Consider the following 14,832-nt stretch of genomic DNA (forward strand, 5'->3'; position numbering starts at 1 on the left):
GTGTAATACCCTTAATTTTAAACGAATAGTCTCGGTCTTTATTTATTTGTTTTAATTATATTTTTAATTGTTTAATTGATTATTTGACTAATTGCTTATGTGTTTAATAGAATTAAGTGTTACTTGATTAATTGGTTATTTGTCTAGGTGTTATTTGTATTATTTGTTTATTAGATTGTGTGCTTAAAATATGTGTTTGATTAATTGTAATTAACTGTAGATTAAATGTTTTATTTTATTTTATTTTATTTTATAGTTATAGTTAGTAGTAATGGGCCAACCAATTAGGTCCCATGGATTACTTGGATAGGAGATTTAATGAGTATAGATAATTATCCATGGATAATTGTATATGTATATATATAAATATATATGTATATATATATATATATATATAAATATAAAAGGAAAGTAATTTATTAATTAATATTATGGTAACTTTAGTATTAATAAATAATCTGATGTATATATTTTAAGGATATACATAGATTATATACGTAACATATTTTAAGTTACTTTTTTAATTACCTATGGATAGTTGTATATGTATATATATATATATATATATATAAGGAAAGTACTTTATTAATTAATATTATGGTAACTTTATTATCAATAAATAATCTGATGTATATATTTTATATATTTATATAATAAGGATATACATAGATTTTATACGTATCATGTTTTAAGTTACCTTTCAATATTATAGTAACTTTAGTATTAATAAATAATCCGATGTATATATTTTATTTATTTAATAAGGATATACATAGATTATATATGTAACTTATTTTAATTTACTTTTTTAATATTTTAATTTTATTATTTTCTTTATTTAGTTTACTTGGATTGGGAAAAGGAGTATGGTTATTATTTAGCCTATAAATATATAATTGTTAGAAATATATCATGTAATATATTTTAGAGAGAGAGAGTTGGAGAGAGAATGAGGAAAAGGAAGGAAGAAGGAGAAAAACCTTTAGAGAAGAAGATCAAGAAAGAAGAAGTTTAACTTTCGATGCGAAAGTTTAAGGCAAGTTCTTGTTCTATCTCTCTACCTTTGATTTGTATTTCTATACATGCCTAGGAGATTCTAGGATTCTTAAACACATAAAACTAAATAATTATGCATGTTTAATTGGATTTGAACATAGGTTTTATGAATTTGGTTTATATTTGTTCTTCTTGTATGAATTGATAAATTCATGGATTTGATCTGGTTTCTTTATGAATTTTTATATGTTTTAAATGATGTAATTTCATGTCTGCGTATTGATAGAACCTAGAAACATGCCTTAGAATCCTTAAATAGTAAAGAATAAATTCACAGTAGGGTTTTTGGGTTGAATCGCGTAACAATACTCAATTCGCCGTTATAGTGCTCGAGCCTTGGAAGCAAAGCTCGAGCCGTGGTTAGGAAACTTGTGCCATGGATCGGAAGCTTCAGCTATTGGAGAAAAGCTCAAGCTATTAGGAGGAAAGCTCGAGCCTTGCTTGAAATTTTTGTAAATAACATTAAATTGATCTTAATTGGTTTTGAAGGGTCCTGAACATTAAATAGGGACTTGGTAGGAGTTAAAATAAATTTTAAATAGACTTGATCATAACGATGCATGCTATCTAAATGTTTGAAACAAATGAATAGATTTAATCTTTTAAATTGTTCTAGCAATTGAGATTAAATATTCAGCATGAATTGAAATTAGAGAATGCTTACTTGGTTGTAAAATAAATATCAGCATATTTAAGATTTAGTTTGTGTAAGATACATGATGTAGGAAGCTTAAAGAAGTGTATAAGTTATTCCTATTTTGTGATAGCACGATATTATATTATTATGTTAATTTTTGGATTATTTGATGTATTATTTTATTTGTTACATTAATTGTTGGATTGTGTGGTTTAATGCACCGGTATGGGACGGTGGCATTCTAGGGACGAATTAACTTATCAGTTAAGTCCTACCTATTTTGTTTAAGGGAGTGGATTAACTAAAATGTTAAGTCCTCCTTATATTCAAGTCAGGTCAGCTGAACAAGTTGAATGACTTATAGAGGATTACTTTATACTGGATAGGATGGATTATATATATATATATATAATTATATGCCATGATATGAGCATGAGCCTCAAGATCAGTGGTTAGAGTGCGTATATTGCCAGGGATATATAGCTAGATATAATGTAGTTGTATGACCTGGTAGGTCTAGGTACTTATGCCCACTATATGTGCATTTTGCATGTTGCCTATTATTCAGGTTGAGGTAACCCTATAGTCATGTGAGGTTCCTTTAGTGTGTATTTATATATATATATATATATATATATATATATATACTGATTACTAGTTATTATTGGATTAACTAGGATGTATACGTGTATTTCATCTCTGCTTGGACTGTAGTAGAGTAGAACTTATTTGTGGGCCTGACCCACCATTATTTTTAGGTGTTGAGGATTGTTCATGCTGAACTAGGATCAATTTACTTCACTCTTCCGAGTCTACTTAGGAGATTCATTTATGTTTCATCTTTTAGATGTAGACAGTCATTATGGTTACTTATTCAATTGTTATTTTGTTAGGGGTCCACACAGTATGGATTCCCGAGTTGTATTGGAAGATTGATTGAATCAGAATTTTTTATTATTTAATGAAAATTTATTCTGAGGATTTATTGGATTATCATTTTAGTGTTCATTTTAGCATCTTTATTTATTCTCTTTTATCCTTTTGTATTCTTTGTTCGATTATTACCGATTTATTTTTGATATCCTCGGGTATTCAGGAGTAGGCCTGGCCAACCCACATTCAGAAATCCGGGGGCTTATTTTAGACCATATAATGCTTTTAACAATTTGAATACATGGTTTGGATTATCAAAGCTTTCAAATCCTGGTGGTTGTTCTACATACACTTCTTCTTCAATGTAGCCATTTAAGAAATCACTTTAAACATCCATTTGAAACAACTTAAAGTTCTTATTAGATGCAAAGGCAAGGAACATTCTAATGGCTTCAAGTCTAGCTACAGGAGCAAAAGTTTCCTCGTAATCTATGCCTTCTTCTTGATTAAAACCTTGAGCAACAAGCCTTGCCTTGTTCCTCACAATATTTCCCGACATATCTTTCTTGTTCCTAAATATCCATTTAGTTCCTATGATGGTCTTGTCTTTGGGTCTAAGAACCAATTTCCATACATTGCTTCTTTTAAATTGATCAAGTTCCTCTTGGATGGCCAATATCCAAGATTCATTATTTCTGCTTCATGGATATTTTTAAGCTCAAGATAAAAAACAAAAGCCATATAATTGCAAAGATTTTTCAGTTGCAACCTTGTGCCTACCCCTTTGGATGGATCACCAATTATTTGATTAATGGGATGATCATTGACAAACTTCCATTCCTTAGGAGGATTGTCATTGATATATATATTGTCACTTGCATCATCTTTTTGGGATTTATCAAGTGTGAGATCGTCAATGTCAAGGTTGTCAACATTTTTGTTAATCTCAATCTTCTCATCATCATCATCCAAAGGGGCATTATACCGTGGAGGATCAACTTCATCAAAGACTACATGAATTGATTCCACAACAACTTTTGTTCGTTTATTGAATACTCTGTATGCACAACTTTTAGAAGAATAACCAAGGAAAGTTCCTTCATTCGATTAATGTTCAAACTTTCCTAAATTATCCTTGTCATTTAGCACAAAACACTTACATCCAAAATCTTTAAAATATGCAATGTTGGGCTTCTTTTGATTCCAAATCTCATAGGGAGTCCTGTTAAGAAATTTTCTAATAATAACCCTATTAATGATGTAGCATGAGGTATTAACGACTTCTGCCATATGGATCTAGGAGACAAGTATTCATTAAGTATAGTCCTTACTATTTCTTGAAGAGCTCTATTCTTTCTTTCAATAACTCCATTTTGTTGAGGAGTCCTAGATGCGGAAAGATTATGATCATATCCATTTTCATCACAAAACCTTTCAACATCTTGATTGTCAAATTCTCTTCCCCTATCACTTCTAATACATTTGATCTTACATTCCTTTTTGTTTTCAACTTTTCTATAAAATCTTGAAAAGATTAAGAAGGTTTCATTTTTGTGTGTAAGAAAAAATACCCAAGTGAATCTAGAGAAGTCATCAACAATGACATAAACATACCGCTTTCCACCAAGACTAGCAATTCTTTCTGACCAAACAAGTCCATGTGGATCAAATCAAATGGGCGTGAAGTCATTATATCCTTTTTTCTTTTTAAATAAAGACTTGTTTTGTTTGCCTATTTGGCAAGCACCATAATTTTTGTCTTTGATAAAGTTAGTCTTTGGGAGGCCTTTGATTAACTCAAGTTTAGACAATTTAAAGATTGAATACATGCTCGTATAACCAAGTATTCTATGCCATAACTAACTATTATCACTTGATGAAACAAAGCATTTAACATTTTGATCATGCAATTCACAAAAAAATAAAGTGTACAAGTTTTCGGTTCTAAGAGCATTAAAAATTTTAATTCCTTCTTTCTCAACAATACATTTATCTGATTTAAAAATCACGTCAAATCCTTTATCACATAATTGACTAATACTGAACAAGTTATGTTTAAGACCTTTAACAAGTAACACATTATCAATAGATAAGCTTAAGGATATACCTATAGTTCCGATGCCAATTACCTTTCATTTGGAGTTATCACCAAATGTAACACTTCCGCCGTTTTAGGGCTTAATTTAATGTTGAACACTTTGAGCGATCCCCAGTCATATGACGTGAGCATCCACTATCAAGGAACCATTTGTCCTTGAGTGAAGGAGAAGACTTCAAGTGACCCTACAAAATAGATTAGTATGATCTTCCTTTAGTACCCAAATGTCCTTGGGTCCATGTGGGTTAGTTTGAAGAACATATGAACCTTTGGGAACCTAAATTGATGTGGTTTTAGAATACTTCCATTTCGTCATTGAAGCTCTGTTATTTTCATGGTGATTTCTTACAAGGGGGTGAGTGTTACTTTGGACAAAATGCTTATACAAGGGCTTTCTTCTTTTTAAAAGCTTTGGAATGTGGAATGTTGCCTAAGCCATTTTTGAAAAATACACTTTGTTGTTTTCCAAGCATCATTTTCAAATTTTCCTTTCCTTGAGTGAATTTAGCAATAATGTTTAGTTGGTTCTCAATAATCATTTTTAGTGACTCATTTTCCAAAATAAGATTGCTAGGTTCTTTGAAAGAGAATTGCTCCATTTCTTTTTAAAAAAAATCAGTTTCAGTTTTAGTTTTTTTAAGATTTTTGGAAAGAATGAAATTTTCTCTTCTGAGAGATGCATATTTTAAGACCACGTTTCCTAATTCTTTATGAATTTCTTAAAAAGCATTTTATAGACCATTACACTCAGCAAGTAAATCATTGAACAAAATATCTTCCCCAATGGAGGAGTCGGAGGAAGAACTTACCTCATCATCATTTGCCATAAGACAAAGGTTTGCTAGATTGTTCACATCTAGATCCTTATCACTTCCGGAAGTAAGAGAATCATCATCTTCCCATGAGGCTCTCATTGATTTCTTCTTGGATCTTTCATCCTTTTCCTTTTTAGAAAGAATGTAGTTAGCTTTAGAGTGCCCTGGTTTACCACAATGAAAGCATTTGGATTGCTCCTTTTGAGAGGAGTTATGTGATAAAAACGAGCTCCTTCTAAAATTCCCCTTTTTGTTGTATTTCTTCCTTTGAAGATATCTTTTCAAGGATAGAATGGCAACAACAATTTCTTTGTCATTTTCGATGGTATCTTTAGGTACTTCTTCAATTGTAACGGCTTGTAGAGCAGTGGTCTTGGATTGAAGAGCTTTCTTAGTGGATTAGTCCTTCGTAGTTATCTCATACGAAAGGAAAGAACCAAAAAGCTCATGTAGAGGTAGTTTTTCAATATCTTTTACTTCTTGAATGGCGGTTACCTTGAGTTCCAGCTTTTTGGAAGTGCCCACAAGATTTTTTTGACATGATCGGAAGAGGGATATGCCCTACTAAGATTCTTCAAAGCGTTAATGATGTTAGTAAAGTGAGAAAACATTTCACTAATAGATTCATTTTCATTCATGCTAAAAAGTTCATATTCATGCACAAGTCTATGAATTTTTGTATTTTTTACTTGACTAGTCCCTTCATAGGTGACGATGAGTTTATCCCAAATTTCCTTGGATGTATCACAATCACAAATTTTATTGTACTCATCTTTCCTTAGTGCATAGTAGAGATTGTTTTTAGCCTTAGAATTACATTGAATAAGCCTACGGTCATTGGCATCCCATTCAGATTTTGATTTAGGAACATCCTCTCCTTCTACCTTTTTGGTTGGAACATTATTTCCAAATTCAACAACATCCCACACTTCTATGTCAACATTTTCAAGAAAACTCTTATTCAATTTTTCCAATAGTTAAAGTCATTACCATCAAACTAATGAGGTCTATTGTTGGACTGTCCTTCTAGAGAAGACAATGTGACAAAGTTAGACATGATCGTACTCTAAGACGGTTAAGTCAATTACATAGAGTTTAGGCTCTGATACCACTTGTTGCCCATGAATGGACTCTAGAGGGGGGTGAATAGAGTCCTTTGATAAATATGCTAATTTTAAATTTATCTAGAAGATCAATATGCAGTTTTCAATTAATCCAACATATAATAGACAAGTATATCAAATAATTGAAAAGCAAGATCAAATGTAAAGAGTAGAGTTTAGAGAGATTGCAAACATTGACACGATGATTTTAACGAGGTTTGGAAACTCCTACTCCTCGGCTCAAGACCCCTCTTGAGACTTCCCAATTCACTATGGCTTCTCTTTACGGGTGGAGAGTAAACTTTTACATGAAGCAACTCTTTACTTCAACTTGCTAAGAGAACAACCTTCCCTTAGTTTTCCTTTAGGTTACACCAACCCGGTGGGTTAAACTAACCCTTTTACAATTGTTTGTGATAAGAGAAGTGACGTACAAGAGATCTTTCAAAGATAGATGTACAAGTGTAAGCTCACAAGATTAGAGTAATAAATTAATCAAATAAAGCTCAAGTCTAATATGATTGAATGAACAAGTGATAGAGTAAATACTCTTAAATGATATTTCAAATGTTCTATAGATAAAGTTTTGCATACCTTCTTCAATGTTTGACCTTATATAGAGTGTAGAGGTAGATGAGAGGCATTAATTGCTCAAAAATGACTATTAAAGTTAGTTGCACAGCATTAAATTGTTGAATGACCATTGAAGCAATTTATACTAAACCACAGATCTGGCTTAAGCCACTTAAGTACTCGAGAGGATAAGATTAGATCTTATATAACTGGTTACAGGGTTCTTTCTAACCGGTTACAATAACTATGAGCACATTTTTAGTTTTGGAGACACTACTCGATTACAGTAGGGTTCCTAACCGGTTATAACAAATGCAATATGAAAATGATCTTTTTTGCTTTAGTTCAAGTACTCGGTTACAAGGAATTTCCTAACTGGTTATGAGTAGTTATTTTTGAATGGTTCATTCTACCCATTTATATACTCAGTTTGAACATCTATCCTAACCGGTTATAATGTATGTTTTTCAGGATTGATATTCTGTCCATTCACCTAATCGATTAGAGAACTCTTCTTAACCGGTTATAAGTTGTGTTTCATAGGATGTGTATACTGTCCATTCATCTAATCGGTTAGAGAACTCTTCCTAACCGGTTATAAGTTATGTTTCACAGGATGTGTATACTGTCCATTCACCTAATCGGTTGAAGTCTTACTAACTGGTCACAAGTTATTTTTCACAGGATATGTATATTGTCTGTTCACCTACTCAGTTAGAGAATTCTTTGTAACCGGTTACAAGATCTAAAAGATTAAGTTTTTTGTTTTCCCTTTAAAATGCAAGATCCTGATGACTGTGAGAATATTTTTGAAGTGAGTGCATGAGCCTATAGTCATGAGCTTCAAATAAATTCATAAATTACTTTGACAAGAATCCTAACCAGTCACTAATCTATCTACTCATTTTCTTTGAGTCTTGATTATGATTGCTTTGTGCCAAACTAGTGAATAGCACAACATATCAAATTGAGCCATTAATCCTTCTATAAGCCCACAATCAATGCACATCATCAAATTAGAGAGATATACTACTTGCATTCATAAGCATGGAACATCAAACAACGAGAATGGATTGTTCACCTATCTAAGAAAGTAAGGCAACTACACTACAACTAAGCTAGTAACATGAAAATTAAACTAATTAAACTAAGATTGTGGCATAATCCATCAAGAAATAAGTATGAACCATCAAATAAATGCCTTGACCATCACTAGATTCACAATATTAATACACATAGACATGCATCAATGTAACAAAATCTAGAGATAAACACATGAACATCCATTCTAGCATACATAGACATATGAATAGAATTAAATGATCAATTGGAAGTATTAAACTACACAAATCATTGTAGAAACAAGATTTATATAAATCAAAGGTCAAGATAAGAATTACAACACTAATCCCTACTAATTACAAATCATCAAACTCTAGGAGGCATGCTTAGGGCTAACTCTAGCCCCAAAAAGATGTTTAGCCACTCATTGATGTTGTCATCCAACCCTTAAGGGCTATCTCCATGGTAGATATGATCTTATTCTCCTTTGTAGAAACCCTAGATAAGAGGAAGAACTTTCCCAATTTGTGTATATCTCTCTCTAATCTAGCCAAGTCTCTCTAACTAACCAACCTCTCTTACTCAAAATAGCCAAAATCTTTATATAGGTAGCTCAAGTGTCACACCCAATGGTTAGACCTCGTGCATTAGGACCTCCAAATGATTGCACCACGAGCATACCTTTAATTTGGCTTGAAATAAACTTTTCACGCACTTGAGGAGGTTCGATCGATCACGAGGTTGGTTCGATCTATCGAACCATGGCGGCGCCTTTTTGGAATAAAGACAAGGTTGAGATATTTTTGGGAAGAAAACAAAAGTGGTAGGTGATGATAAAATCAAAAATGTTCGATCGATCGAAGGAATGTTGGATCGATCGAAAAGGAAAATTTTCTGAGGATAAGGACAAAGGGCTTGATCCATCTTGGTATGGTTAGAATGATCACTGTGTAATCGATCGGAGCTCGTTTCGATCGATCGAAGAAGACTTCCTTTCACCAATTTGCTTCCGCTTTGCTCTTTTCTTCCACTAAACTTGAGATTGCATCTTTTATGCTCCAATTCAGCTGAATTAACTTATTTTGGGGATAAGTGCTTGAAAAAAGAAATAACATGAAATTAGACTAAAACGGGAAAATAAGATAGAATAAGGTACTAGAACGTTCAAGCTTAAGGGGTTTAAATGCGCACTTTTCAGCGCTTATCACACCCCCAAACTTAAATATTGCTAGTCCCTAGCAATGAACTACAAGGTAAAGGAATGAAATGAACAACTAAACGACTACAAACTAAAAAGCAATAAATGGATAACGCCACTTTTGTAGGGAATACAATTGCATTTAGCGCATGAAACAAGCCTTTTAAACCCCTAGGTTATCCCTAGTGGAATAGTGAAGTCTCGTGAGGGTTTCCAGAAATAATACCCACAAACATTAAACTCTTTCTCACTAAAGAGGCACCAATATTGCAAATAAGCATTGGGAGAAAACTACCTCAAGTATGCAATTTTTCAACCATTTTCAAGCAATCTCCCAAAATTTCAAAATCAAGCAAGCAAGTATGGTCTTTCATATATCAAGAAAATGATCATTTAAATCAAAGCAACTCTAGAATTCTTTTTAAGTGGACCGGCATCAAATATGTTGCTATCTAAGCCAACTAAAGAAATGATCACATCCTTACCCTCAAACTAGCATACAAATCTAGTACCGATCATCAAGATAAAGAATGAATCTTTTATTAAAGCTTTATTCATCTAGGTGCGCTTATTCTTTTCACTAGATTTTTTTTTTTTTTTTTTTTAAGAATCAAAGATTCAAGCATAGTGCAATGTGTTAATCTATTAAACTTTTTGGTGATCCATGAGGTCTAGCGTTAGGTCAATGACTCCTAAACCGGATGGCTTTAAGGCATTAGGTGTTTAAACTCCTCTAATGACTTATAAGCTCAAATCAACTAGGCTACAAATCAAAACAACCTCCATCTAATCATTTCTCACTTCTCATTTTTTAGGACAAGTCCTCACTTTTTTATTTGCTTTTGCAACAACACATTTTTTTTTTTTTTTTTACCTAGAGTTTGGGCCCTCCACCTTTCGACGAGAGAAATTCAGTGCTTGATAAGGCTAGAATCCTGGCTACTTAGTAAAAAGGGTTTGTTATCCACCTTTATTAAGAATGAAAGCTTTCAATGCACTACTAGCTCAATTGGGATATAACTAAATCAATAATCAACAAAGCATGTACCCCACAAATGAACGCTAGTGTGTGCTTGTGCTAGTGTAGAATCCTAGAGTGAATGTCAAAACAATCACAAATTAAGATGATGTGGACCACAAGTGCAAGCATGATATCAATCTTTCAAAGAATTTACTCCTAAATGGCATCCACAAGGCATACAAGGAGTATTGGACTCTCAAGTCAAGCAATTTTTAAATTTTAAGCAATATAGTCCTCAAAAGATCAAAATCGTAGCTCAAATGAATCCCCAATTTCAATCATGCAATTAAGTCTCAAACTTAAGTAGAATGCAACAAAGTCACCTTACCCCCAAAATTAAATCGCACATTGTCCTCAATGTGTAATGAGAACAATGGAAAAGATGGAAAGAATATACCATGGTGGAAGACATGAAGCTCGGTAGTGATCTATTGGGAAAGAGTGCACCCCCAAACTTGGAATCAACAACCTAGTTGAAGAACCACACTAGCAAACTCGCATAAAAAATCAAATGGGATAAGATAAGTAAATAAAGCATTCGAATCCAATATCGTACAAGATGAAAAAGAGATATGAGATCAAACCCAAAATAAACCATAAAGTATACATCACTATATAAAAGGGCACAATATATATATATATATATATATATATATATTTAACACAAGAAAAGAAAAATGAAAAATGTAAGAGATATGCAAAATAAGTGCTAAGTTTAACGTCTTTAGCAAGACAGAATGCCACTTTGAAACAAAGAATTTTTTTTTTTTAAATTAAAAAATATTTTTGGAATTTTGAAATTTGATATTGAAAAAGTCAAAGTCAAACGGGAGAACATAGATCGATCGAATATTGATCAATCCTCGATCGATCCAATAGGTGAAAACTTGTAGAGATCTTCGAACGATATACAAAGAGGTGATTTTTTAAGAAAAGACGGCCAAGGATAACTGGAAATTGGTTCTTGGGATTTGCGACCGGTTCTGTGTCAATGACTATGAAATCGACAGGGAAGAAGAATTTATCAATTTTGATCAATACATCCTCAATAATACCTCAGGGCTTTTTAATGGATCGGTCGGCTAGTTGCAACACTACCGACATTAGTTTTAAATCTCTTAAGCCCAATTGAACATACACTGAATATGGAAGAAGGTTCACACTTGCTCCTAAATCAAGAAGAGCTCGATTAATGACATGGTCACCATTGATGCAAGAAGTAGTAGGTGAATCGGGGTCTTTGAATTTTGGATGTGTTTTATGTTGCAAAATGGAACTTACTTGCTCGGTAAAAAAAAACCTTTTTTGGTGCTTGGCTCTTGTTCTTCTTCTTAAGGGTGCAATGGTCTTTCAAAAACTTGGTATAAGCTGGAATTTGTCTAATTGCATCCAAGAGAGGAAGATTGATCTTCATTTGCCTAAACACATCGATTATCTCATTTACTTTGCCTTGTTATTTTTCAAGAGAATTTGATCATTTTAAGGCATCCGGAAATGGAGCTTTTGGCTTAAAAACTTTGCCAAAATCCTTTTTCACAACTTTGTCAACACAAGGATTTTTCAAATCATTGTCAACAAAAGAATCTTTCACATGCAATGAAGGAGGAATAGGATGTGAGACGGGTCGGATGTCAACTTTTTGTTGCATCAGTTCACTCTCTTCATTTTGAATACCAACTTGATTGTCCATAATCCTTCCACTTCTTAAAGTGGTCACCGCATTCACATGCTCAATTGTGTGGCCTTCCGAAGAGGAATTGGTTTCCATAACAAATTGTTGGTTTAGGGGTGGATTCAAAGACATCTTCCCTTTTTCCCTAGTATTCAATGTACTAACTATTTACCCAACTTGGGTTTCTAGCTTCGCAATGGATTGGGAATGAGAATGAAGTAATTGGGTGTTTGCCTCTAAACTACCCAAAGTTGTCAACACTTTTTCCTCAAATGCGGGACTCCTTGAATTCCCTTGAGAATATGAAGATTGGTTTGGAAAATGAGTGTTTGAAAATTAGTTTCCATGTGGTGCTTGGTATGATGATCTATAACCTTGGGAACCTTGGTTTTGCATTGGGGGTGGAATATACTTTCCTTGAAAACCCGTTTCATGAGGGTTTGAGCCTTTCCCTTGGCTTTTCCAAAAGAAGTTTGGATGGTTCCTCCACTCGGCATTGTAATAGGTGTCATAGGGATTATTCCCTTAGTTGACAAATGTTACATTCACTTGTTCATGGTGCTCACTTTGCACATGTCCATGGGGATACTTGGAAGTAGAATGTAAGACACTAGAAAAAATCATGCAAGTTTCATTGGAATTATGACGAGAATGGTTAGAGAAGGAAGACACTTGATTCATTGAATTATGGTTGATAAAAAATTGATCAAACCTTTGAGATAAAGACTTGACTTCAGCGGCTATGTCATTGGAATTGTCAACTTGATACAAGCCGACATTCTTCCTTCCATCTAGATTTCTACCATTTTTGGAAGACAAGGATTGATGTATTGAATTCTCACTCATACTCTCATATAAGCGCCATACATCGTCTTTATGCCTATTAAGATAAGAACCACCCAAAGAAGCATCAACCACTCCTTTAAAATTGTCCAATAAACTTTCAAAGAAAAATTGGACCAATTGCCACTTAGGAATGTCATGATGTGGACATTTCCTAAGCAAGTCATTTAAGCGCTCCCATGCCTCATGAAACAATTCCCCATCCCCTTGAGAAAACTCTCGAATTAAGGTTCGCATTGAATTGGTCTTTGAAATCAGATAATACTTTCTCTAGAACTCTTGTTGCATTTCTATCCAAGAAGTTATCAAAAAAGTCTTAGATTGTTAAACCAATATTTTGCCTTATCTTTAAGGGTGAAAGAAAAGAGTTTGAGTCTTAAAACCTCTTCTGGCATGTCAGTGTATTTCACAGTGGAACACACTTTAAGAAACTAAACTAAATGCTTGTAAGGTTCTTCACTTGGAAGTCCATGATAATTGGGAAGCATTTGAATGGTTTGTGGTTTAATCTCATAATGGTGAGCTCTAAATAGGGGTAATTGAATGCATGTCGGTGCATTATACCCATTTGGCACATATTGATCTCTTAAAGCAAGAAGAGGATTCACAATTGGTGGTTCGACACGATCACCATGATTCACTTGAGCAACGGGAGGTGAGGGTGGAACAAAAAGTGGCCGAGGCATTCCCAATGGAACTTGGCCTTATTGTTGTGGACCAGATGGTTTTGGCATGCCTAATGGCACTTGAATGTTATCATAATGCACATTTGGGTGGAAGATACCTTGTTGGTCAATGTGACCAAGGTCCTCTACATGGTCCTCATTAATGTCCTCTATTGATGAAATGGAGTGATGAGAGCTACCACTTCCCCTGGGATTACGAACAACCGATTCAAGATAAAAATCAAGTGGGATAAGAGTAGGATTTAACAACCTATGACCATGCATGCACAAACAAAACAACAACTAGCAATAAGCACGTAGCAAATAGTAATCACTTCGCCTCCGCAACAAATCAATTAACAAACCTCCACAAATATTTATCCCATACTCCCAAGCTTTCAACAATATACAAAGAAAGTAAACTATCTCCACATAGGCTCACGATTTATTTAAGAATTTAAAAACTTACCACCACGCCGGCCGACGATTTAACCAGAGATAGAGTTAGAAAAGCTCATAAAGGGTCCTTAAGCGACTTCAAATTATTTTTCAAGTTTTACTTTACCTTGCTTTGCAAATTTTTAGATTTTTAGCTTTCTATGTTTTTGATTTGCTTAACTTAGCTCCTTCCTTTAGAATTTTCCTTTGCTTCACTTCTCTTACTCAATACACCTAGCCAATCAAGAATAAATACAATAAGTAACCAAAATAAAATAAAATAAAGACACAATAAAAAAAATACTAATTCCTAATTGTTTCCAAAATACGGCTTTGCCAATCCCCGACAACAGTGCCAAAACTTGGTGTGTGTTGAGGCAACAAGCGAATAAGTGTGTAGTGTGGCCAAGTTTGAATTTATAGAATGCCACTACTACCTCTAACTACTAATATAGCTAGGGTGAGTAGGGATCGTCCCAAGGGAAAAGAAGCAGTATTTGTATAGAAACAATGTTGGATTAGTAGGTCGAGTGATCATAAGATGGTTTGTTGGTTGAGTTAAACTATAATTTAAACTAAACAAATGCAATGTAACACAACTAAATTAAGTAAGGTATAAAGAATAAGAGAGAGGAGTCTTGGGTCATAGAGTTCACCACTAAGCACCACCTTCCTAGACATTCAATATTTGATGGATTAAGGGAATTATGTGTTGTAAATGAGAGTGTGTGCCATTGATTGAAATATTAGCATGGATAACCAAGTAAGCATACATTAT

The 14,832-nt window shown here is 33.6% G+C and overlaps 1 pseudogene; it reads left to right on the plus strand.

Annotated features, from left to right (window-relative positions):
- The first annotated feature begins 13,084 nt into the window (after positions 1-13,084).
- LOC132302097 (small nucleolar RNA R71) lies at positions 13,085-13,183 on the plus strand (annotated as a pseudogene).
- The last annotated feature ends 1,649 nt before the right edge of the window (positions 13,184-14,832 follow it).

Source organism: Cornus florida, unplaced genomic scaffold (genome assembly GCF_030987335.1).
Source record: "Cornus florida cultivar Cherokee Brave unplaced genomic scaffold, ASM3098733v1 CherokeeBrave_3.0.0_Hap2_Chr03, whole genome shotgun sequence".
NCBI lineage: Eukaryota > Viridiplantae > Streptophyta > Magnoliopsida > Cornales > Cornaceae > Cornus > Cornus florida.